The following is a 10,015-nucleotide window of genomic DNA, read 5'->3' as shown; positions in this document are numbered from 1 at the left end:
GAGGCAGCCCATCCCTGGGGCAGGAGTGGCTCCCAGCCTGGAGCCCTGGGGCTAGCCTCAGGCAGGTTTGACCCAGGAACAATCTTGCTTCTGGGTTGCCTCTACACATGCATAACTGCACAGTAACTAATCGTAAGTAAGTTTGCTTCCTGCATTTTGCTACCTGCACTTTTTTTGCATTTGTGGGTAGCGAATTTACTTGTGACTAGGGGTTTTTACTGTGCAGTAAGTGTGTGCACATGTAGACGCATGTGCTTACTGTGCAGTTAGGCATCTCATGTAGACCCAGTGTGAAAGGTTTTGGATAACTCCCATGAACTTTCACTTCAAACTTGAACTGAAACTCTTTTGAAGTCTGGAAAAGGTCAGTCAACATTTTTTTTGCTATTACTTATTTTGTTCACCTCTGTGTTTACTATATAAAATATCAGATAAAAACTTCTGCTTGAAAGGCTGTTCTCATGGTATTCCTGACCCAATTGACATTGAGAAATAGAAGAAAATTTCAAGAGTATTTAAACAGATCATAGAATTTCCAGCTTGCTTTTATACAACAGAAAGGCTGGATGCATTGCTTATTAGATCTGGGCAAAGCAGTCACAGGATATAGGTTGACAAACTAGCTACAATATGTTAAAAAGGGGCTGGGAACACGCTGCCCCTCAGCTGCTCTGAGCTACATGTCCATCTGCACACACGGCATAGCAGATGAAAACTAAACCATAATAGCTTAACCCTCAGTGAAATGTAGCAGCTCATAGAGTGTCTTCACATGCCATAAAACTGTAAATTTAGAATTCTGGAGTTAAAGATATCTTCTTGTGTTAGATGTAATTTATGGTCACAAAGATATGTAGTATATTACACAGATTTTTCTAGTATTCAGTACATGGAAATTGGTTCTAAGTAATGAAGGTTCTAAGTATTGTTTGTAGAAACTAGTCAAGTATAATATAACATTTTAAAAAATCTATAAAATGTAATGGAGATTTAGAGCTCTGTTCTAGAATTTTATAGAATGGTATATATAACCTTTTTATAAAGGAAAAATATCCTTTCTTTTATAGAATTGTTTTTCATAAGAAATTAATTAGTGCTCTGACATCTTTACTTGAATATCTTTCTTACCCACAGAACCCATCATTCTCCTTCTCTGTAGATACATTAAATTCTGAATTAGCATTGCCTTTGGCAGGTTACTTTTTAGTTTTAGATGAGCATGTTTTTGTTCAATTTAAAATGGATCATTTTGAGATATATTGAAGGCTTCTACTAGGTTCAATTTAAGAAATCGTTTTTTAGGTCTTTGTTCACAACAAAAGGTATAAGGACATAAGTTCATAGCCTCACAAGGGACTGAGCATGAAAGCATTCATCAGTCAAAACTACCACTGTAATCAGAGACTGAAGTAATTTTCTCCTCTTCCAGTGTCCTTCACATGACTGTACTTTTATGAGAAGCTGTGTCTTCTACTGTGGAAACTGCTTTAACGATGGCTCAGCATGACACAAATTGGTCCATGTTCTGTTGCGGGTGATAGGCTCAAACTCAATGGAGGCACAGCCCCAATTAAGAAAACTATTACGTGTTAAAATAGTGAATATTACAATCCTGGAATGATCAAAGTTTTTGCTTTTCAAAAGAAAGGTTACTAGCTTCCTACGAACATCTCACATATTAGAAATATTAAGTTCATGCACTGGTCACTGTTCACTTCAGAGGCCCATTCTGTGTTGAGCACCTTTCACAAATACCACCTTGACTGTCCTGATCCTTTCCTTAAGTTGCCTCTCCTACATTTTACCTACCCACCAATGTGAAAACTGGCAGAATCTAAGAACTTCCTCCATATCCCTCATTGTCCTGGTTTCTGTCACACACCCATCTTCATACCTACAATGTAATACACAGTCCATAATAAATGTATAGTCTCTGTAGAAAATATGGACAAAGGGTAAGAGAAATGGAGAAAGGGTAGGAGAAATGGATTGGCGGTATTAGCAGATTGGACAGAATTATGGCCTATACATATCCTGTTAATTTCATTATTCTTTTATCTCTATTACTTCTTCTTGACTCTCAAACTCCACAGGTTCCACTTGTTAATATGTCCTTATGTTAAAATATTTTATTGGAGTCTGCAGTTTGTTGAGAGGATTTCTTTGGGTTACCTCCGGTTATTCATATTGTTCCCTGGCAATTAGAGAAAACTCTTCTATTCCAATCAGGGGTGACTGGTGCCTCTTGAATGTGGGAGGGGGTGGGCACAATTTGTGGGAAGGCCCAAGGGTGGCCCAAGGGCTGGGCCAAAAGCCCCATATCTACTCCTATACTTCTGTGCCACAGCTTAGTGCCCCTTCACCCCAACATGGTGCCAGCCTGCGCAGCAAAAAAACCTGCCACGTCCTCAGTGATGCTGATTCAGGGGCCAATCTCAATGGGGGCATGTGCCCTCCCCGTGCCCCCCTACCAGTTGCCTGTGATTCCAATTTAGGGATTCCTGAAATAGTGTGCCTATTCACGGGTTTGGGGTTGGTTTTGGATTTTACTGTTTGGGAGTAAAGTATGCAAATATAAAAGGCAGGTGGATGAGATATTTGTGTCCATAGGCACTCCCTTCCAAAACTGAAGTTTGTAGGCACATAAATAAATGTATGGAAGTGCCTGTGAGGAAGCACTTCAGACAAGATTTACTCCTTGGGTGGTTTTGTGGACCATCAAATCCGCATAGGAAGCGCTTCTAGGCACAAGTTCTTGTAGAAGATTCAGGTAGAAACCTGATACTACTTCTTAAAAGAACTTGAAATCCCTGCACCTGCTTTTGAGTAAGTCAGGTTTTAAACAAACTGGGGTTGAATAGGTAATACAGAGAGGAGTGGTGGTGTCTCCTGGTAGAAACAGAGCAGTGGTGACTTCCGGAGACAGTGACCCCTGAATCCCTAGAAGTGCTCCTCAGTTGCAGAGCATAGGCCTCTCTGCTCAGCACCTACCATTTGTAATTGTGTAGGTGTAGGTGTAGATGGCAGCTCTAGGTGACTCTCTCTTCCCAACATACTGGGCAAGGTGGTTGTCCTTATGGGTTGGTTTGCCAGTGAAAGAGAGAGATTAACTGTTTAGGGTCTTAGTTAATATTTAATAATTAACCTTTTCTTTAAGGGTGTGTATTTGTCTCCTGTAATAAACCCCATTTTACTTTAATGTTGCTTGTGAGTGTGGAAGTTTGTTCACAGTAGAACGCTCAATTACAATTTATTTTTCCAGTCTTCTCAGTGAGGGCTCAGGCCAGAATAGAAAGCTTTTGTTAAGCCCCTAAATTTGAACCCAGACCTCATTACTGCCTTTGCCTGGCAGAAGGCTTACAGTTCTATTCTCCAGCATGGAGTAAATTACAATGAAAAGCTGATTGCCTAATAGGCGAATTAGTCACACGAAAGGAAATCATAGCATGTGCAGTGTAGTAGAATACTGAACTCTCTGAGATTAGACCAAAATAAAACACAAAATCAAGAAAGTGCTGAAAATTAGAACAGTGAAATGATTCATTTTCTATATTGTTCCCTCAAAATTGTTTTAGTATTATTTATTTTTTAACATATTCCATGAAAGAACATAATGTACATTCAAGAGTAATTGGGAGAAAATGTATTACAAGGTCATGTAATGTCTTCTCATATTGGTAGCATAACCTGGGGGGTAGGAGGGTGGGAAGGGAGGGAGGATGGAGACAACTACTAGGGTACCAGCTCGGGATGCCAGTTCAGAGGGGGTGCTGGAAGGGCAGCCTTGAAAGAACCTGCATGTCCACTACAGCCCTTGTTGATGGAGCTTGGGCCAAGGCAGCAGCAGTCTGCCATTGCCACTGCAGCCTGCATGAAGAGGTAAGCACTGTCCCTTGTATCACTCTAGGCACAAAAATGTAAAGTTACCCTTTTGTTCCTTATATAATATCCAGGAGCCCCCTTCCAGGAGTGTGATAAATATTATGTAAGCTGATTCCCCAGGCAGTGATAAACCGTCATGACGAAAACTTTCAATTCTACCACTGTTGACATAATCATCCTCCTCCCCACAGAGAAATGAGGTTACCAAACATTTCCAAGAGCCTTGTTACACATTCATTTTGGGTGGCTCCTGGAGCTGTTAACCCCTGGATTGTCCACATGTTAACACATTTAAGTGGTTTAAAGCACTCATTATATCACTGCTCTTGATCTGCATAACCCAGCTTCTGTTCCATTAAGTTGTGGCCACTCCCTACAGATGGGCTGCTCAAGTCGAAGGTATGACTTCAAGCTAGTGCTAAGTTGATCAACACCTGTGCAGCTCACACTGTAAGGTGTAACAAGGCCCCAAGATAACGTATCCAGTCTACAAGGTTCTATCAGGTCAGTCCACTGTGCATGAGGCAATACTATTTTTGTCTATAAAAGTGGTTTTGCTTCCAGAAACTGTTTCCTTCTGGATAACATGAATGTATGACAGAGGCATTATGCTTTAACGTATCCATTAATAAACAGCTAGAAACAGGAAATTAATAAAAAAAATTGTTATTTAAACAGGTTGTCAGTAACCAAGCACTTAAATAGCAACCTAGCTACAAGGGGTAACTCCTTGTAATTGAGTTACTCTGTTACTAAGTTTCCTAAAAGTAGATTGCAGGCTGGGGAAACTTTGTCTTTGTGACAGTTTCCTGGTTTGCCTGGAACTATGTTTGCCCACAATGTTTCCCCAGAATCAGACATTCTCAATCCCCGACCAGAAATGGTAGGTGCCACTACAAGAGTCAGCTAGTACGACAGTGGAAGCTGATAAAACCTCTTAATAGGGACCTTCTATTTTATTATTCAGACTACCAGGCTTCTTTAAACAGGAAGCATTTATTACATTAAACTAATAAAACCCCAGGCACAAACATGATTCCACCTGGGGTGAGTTATAGTCCTTTTGGTTACCAGGGATTACACCTTGTCTGGAAAACTCTCTAGTACATAACTACCTAGTGGCTGAATAATAAAATGCAAGTAACATTATTGAAGGATGTCTCTTAAAGGTAGTTGACCACATTTGGAAGGATATAATTATATGTTCAGTCATTAAATTGTGGGTCAATGAAAACCTAGATATTTCTTAAAGATGGTGGCTTTTTTATGTGGAGGATTTAATTCTTTCTTGATTACATGGGCTAGAGTGTGGTGGTAGAGTGCTTGATTTAGTATGATTTTTTGAGCTATGAGTGAGCCTTTCTCTAGGTTTATACCATGAACTGCTGCAGCTGTAAACAAACACCTGGTCATTTGGACTGGAAAGTAAAAAATGGCCAGACACTAGCTGTACTGCTCCCTTGTGTGCTACTGGCTGTCGAAACTGGTGTGCCTAAAACACACATACCAATGATATACATATACATACATACATATGTTAGCTTGATGGACTATTAGGCTCAGGTAGATATTTGACTTGACTTTTTATTTGTTAGGGAGGCACATTTACTATTTACATGTCACCTAAGCATAGATTGTAAGCAGGGGCCATTCTTTTCAATATACTTAGAACAGCAGAGTTCTCATTTGTGATTGGACACCTGAGTTGTTACAGCAATACAAATAAAAATAAACCATAAGTAAGTGGCTTTGGATGTTCTAGTAATTGTCTATAAATATTTGAAGGGCACCAGCACTAAAAAGAAGAATCATTTGGTTGAGGTACTCACCAGGGTGAATGGGAATAATATGATGAAACAGGAAAACAGGAAAATGTTGGTGACACATCAGCACTCCCACCCCACAATCTTTTTGCCAATAAGAGATTGAACTACAAATCAACTTCTCAAGGGAGTGATGGATGACCCCCCACTAAGAGCATTTAAAATCCAGCTGCACAAAATGAGCTAAAGGAGATAACAATTCTGCATTAACAAGGAGGTGGGATAGACAAGCTTAAAGAGTCAGATTTATATAGGATGCACTGATTCATACATCTTCATCCAAATGAAAGGAAACAAACTTTGTTTGAGGAGTTCTGCAATGACACATCCAACCTGCAGCCATAAAACTGCTGCTGCACACAGACTCCATGGTCAATATTTTGATCCACTGGCCAGTTTATTGACAGCCATCACCTTCTCATCACTTAGGGCTCCTAACTATGGATTCCAGGCATGGAATTCACTTAAATCACAGATGCATGGGTCCTCACATGCCATTCAGTATACTCAAGAACAGCATAAAAAGCAGCCTCAGTACCAGAGGACTGGAAGGTTGCCAGTGTGATTCCCATATTTAAAAAAGGGCTCCAAAAGGGATGCAGGGAATTAAAGGCTGGTGAGTCTAACTTCTGTTTTTTGTAAAACTGGTAGAAACAATAATAAAGAGAAGAATTGTTCAGCACATAGATGAACATGTCTTGTTGGGGAGGAATGAAAGGGAAATCATACCTCGCCAACCTACTAGAGTTCTTTGAGGATGTCACTAAGCAAGTGGATGAGGGTAATCCACTTAACACAGTGTATCTGGACTTCCAAAACCCTTTGACAAAGTCCCCCATCAGAGGTGCTTAAGAAAGTTAGATAGTCATGAGATTACAGGGAAGGTTCACTCATGCTTTAGGAATTGACTTAAAGACAGAAAACAAAGAGTGAGTATAAATGGTCAATTTTTGCAATGGAAAGAAATAAACAATGGGGTCCCCAGGCATCTGGGTTGTGACTGTACTGTTTAATGTATTCATAAATGATCCAGAAAGGGGTAGCAAGGTGACCAGATTTGCAGATGACAAAATTATGCAAAGTGATAAAGGTCAAGGCAGACTGTGAAGAATTACAGAAGGATCTGGCATTATTGGGCAAATGTGCAATGAAATGGCAGATGAAATTCATTACAGATAAGTGTAACATGATGCACATGGGCAAAAATAAATCAAACTATACCTACACTGTAATGGGCTCTACATTAGTTGTTACCACATGGGAAAGAAGCCTGGGAGTCATTCACTAAAAACATCAGCTCAGACTCAGCAGCCATCATAAAGCCAAACAAAATGTGATGGATTATTAAGAAGGGAATTGTGAACAAAATGGAAAGTGTCATTATGCACCTTTATAAATCCATGGTGCATCAACAGCTTGAATATTGTGCCCAGTTCTGGCCCCCCACCTCAAAAAGGATGTAAGAAGAATTGGAGAAGGTACAGAGGAGGGCAACAAGGTTGATGTGTCATATGGGGAGAGACTAAAGAGGCCAGGCCTATTCAGTTTAGAAAACTGATGCTTGAGGGGGGCATAATAAGAGTTTATAAAATACTAAAGTGTGGGAAAGTAAATAGGGATTTATTATTTATCTCTCACAATACAAGAACTAGTGGGCATTAAACTTACTACCTACTAATTTCATTTTAAATTAATAAAAGGAAGTTCTTTTTCATACCATGTGTAATTAAAGGGTAGAACTCACTACCACAAGATGTTGTGGAAGCTGACAGTTTAAACCATATTTAAACCATATTTAAAAAGGGATTTTAAAGAAAAAACTTCTGATGTTCTAGTGTTGAGAGTCCTCCACTGCCTGCACAGGATTGAGAAAGACCTCACCATTGCTCCCTCATCCACAGTCCCGTATGAACAAGGAGCAATGGTCTCAAGTTGCAGAACAGAACAAGAAACAATGGTTACAAGGTGCAGCAAGAGAAGTTTAGGTTAGATATTAGTATAACAGAGTGAGGGGGTTAAGAGGAGAGAATCCTTGCTTGCCCCCTCTCCCGTACCTCTACATCAGCAAGGGTCAGCTACAGCCCCTGGTACTGTGGCTGGAATACTGGGTACTGCACTGCCGCACTCACTACCTGTGTGCAGCTACCTGGATGTCTGGGAAGGAGGTACCTAGCTCCTGGTGGGGGAAGCCCTGGCTAGGGATGTAAGTGGCAATGTCTGGGAACAGAGACTGGGGGCACACCCTGCTCCAGGTAGCGAGAGGCCCCAACTCTCCACATGGAGAAAGCCAGCTCTCACTGGCTGGATCCCTCAAGGGGCAGAAGAAAAGGGATGACAGAAATGAAGGAAAGGGCCTCCAGATGATGAACGGTGGGACAGACACCAGAAATGGGTGAGAGGCAGCCAGACTGCCTGAATTTCTGTATTTTCATAGAGAATGGAGTATTGGGGAGCCCCAGCATGAAGCCAGGGACTCACTGGTAAAGGGATCCTGTGGTTAGTTTAATGGACCAAAGTGTGGCCAACATTATGGCTAGAGCTGGAGTCCTGCATGACAATAACAGAGACCTGCAGCACAAGTATAGGAGAGGAACTCCTAATCTGAACCCCATGACAGTCATGCCAATAACCAGATAGGTAGTATCTCTTATGGAGGCCAATTCTCCTAATTCCTTTTCCATCAAGTCATGCTGGGCAAGAGTCTCAGTGAGAAGCAGGCCTCCCTTAGGGAGGGCAGTCAGAGAGTGGCCATGCCATTGTGCCAGCCCTGGCATAATTAGAAAAAACCTTCTCATTAGGAGGGTAGTAAAACACTGGAACAGGTTACCCAGAGAGGGGGTGGAATCTCCATCCTTGGAGGTTTGGCTGGGATGATTTAGTTGTGGATGGTCCTTCTTTGAAAAGGGGGCTGGCCTAGAAGACCTCCTAAGGTCCCTTCCAACACTCATTTTCTATGTTTCTATGATTCGAACTCACTATAGGGAGATGGAGGGTCCAGGCTTGCATTCTTTTTTGTGAGATCACATTTAGTGAAAATATGGCTTAAAACAACATAACTAACATGTATAATGGAATGTCACAATGAAAGTAAAGTTATGAAACAAAGCGGAGTCTCTAGTCCTGGGGGGAAACACTAAAACACTCTTTTAAGCCACAAAAAGTCCTTTGGTAAAGATGTATTTGATCGCAGTGGAGTAAAGGTGCCATTGTTGTACTGATCCTTCTGGTGCAATTACTTTTCTGATGTCATAGGTACAGCCTTGGTACATAGGTCATGTGAACTTGACTTACAAACATGTATTTTTAGCTGAATCAATATATATTTTATGAGAGAAAGAGTTTTCATCAGGAAAAGTGCTTGCAAATGATGTGAGATTTTTTTTTCCCACAGTCTGCTGCACATATGTTGCAAATATCAAGGGTAATAAAAGCCTTTAATCCCACTTGCTAAGGACAGCTGCATAAGTTAAAGTGTAACTCTCTTTACATCTACTGATAGTTGGCTTTGCTAGCAGATGTTCTAGTTGCTTTTCTCTGATCTAAACTGAAAACTGTGTGCATTGTAGAATAATCTGTGATTAGATTACATTATTCATTCTACTACACAACATACTGTAGCAATTCATATCCTATAAAAAACTGTCCTACGGTTTGGATGAAACTAATTATAGCTCAGAATGCATTGCTTTTGGTGTGTAATATCCCCTTTCTCAGCTAGAAGATAATTTAAATTAAGGTTGTGTAAGTAATATATCCTATTACTTCAATAGATTTGTTTAATTTAGTTAAGGGCTCAGTCTGAGGCACCACAGATTGCTGTTTTTGAGTGGGGGTACTCTAGACCATCAGATAAAAAATGCCAGGCTTCATTGATACTTACAGTTTAGTGCCCCATATATACCCCCCCCCACACACACACGTACATAGGTAAGATTCTTTATGTATATTAGTGGAAGAAAAAATTAAAAGATTACATTGAATTTGTGGTTCCTACCTCTACTTTTCTCTTTCCTAGATCTCCTGCATATTATTGGAATCTTGTTTCCTACTAGAGCAGGCACAGAGAGTTTTATGACAGGCAAAGAGATGGGATGTCCTAGCACATTTCAAACCTTCAATGAATTACTTCTCACAGGGTACATCTATACATGCAATTACTGTGCCTGAATTTACTGCACAGTAAATTCAGGTGCATTAAAAGCACCCAGGTGCACATCCACATGTGCACCTGGGTTGGGAGCAAATTGAGGCTGGCAGGAGCAACATAGTTCAGGGCTACTCCTGCCCTGCTTTGCCCCCCTGCAGCAGTA

Source organism: Gavialis gangeticus, unplaced genomic scaffold, assembly GCF_001723915.1.
Source record: "Gavialis gangeticus isolate Ggan-Ray unplaced genomic scaffold, GavGan_comp1, whole genome shotgun sequence".
Taxonomy (NCBI): Eukaryota; Metazoa; Chordata; order Crocodylia; family Gavialidae; genus Gavialis; species Gavialis gangeticus.
Note: the sequence above shows the minus strand (reverse complement) of the source record.